Source organism: Camelus dromedarius, chromosome 27 (assembly GCF_036321535.1).
Source record: "Camelus dromedarius isolate mCamDro1 chromosome 27, mCamDro1.pat, whole genome shotgun sequence".
NCBI classification, from domain to species: domain Eukaryota; kingdom Metazoa; phylum Chordata; class Mammalia; order Artiodactyla; family Camelidae; genus Camelus; species Camelus dromedarius.
The window spans coordinates 2,948,685-2,949,241 of record NC_087462.1 but is presented as its reverse complement, the minus strand read 5'-3'; positions in this window follow the sequence as shown (position 1 = coordinate 2,949,241).

Sequence of the window (557 nt, the reverse complement as noted above, 5' to 3'; positions counted from 1 at the left end):
GGGCGGGAGCAGAGCGCCGAGGGGGCGGTGGCGGCGGCCTGGGTAGCGGATCTGAACGTGCTTATTGGGCTGCGCGCCACCGGAAGTCCCGCCCACCGGCCGTCACGGGCTGGCGACGCCGTCGCTCATGACCACGTGCGAGGATAGAGGCGCAGGGGAACCAATGAGAAGAGGGGTTGGAGCAGAGCAAGTTAACGGGATTGGATAACGGGTAGAGCCAAGGGGGCGTGACCCAGAGGCCTAATGGGAGTGGACGGAGGTTATGGGAGGTGAAAGAGAAAAGGTGGGAGGAGAGAAACATAGGCGCTCCAAGAGTGAAGAGGCGGGCAGTCAGGCTTCTTCTGGGCGGGGCTTAGGGCAGAGGGGCGGGCCCTAGGCCGCCGCAGGAGGAGGAGTTTTAAGCAGGAAGCATGCCATTGGATACCACAGGAAAGAAGGCCCAATCAATATAGGGGCGGGTCATTGATAGCCTCCCTCTCCCTTGAGGAGTGGCTTAATATAGAGCTGCAGGCCATTGGGTACCGCGGGTGAAGCGGCTCAAGGTAGACAGCGGGGAT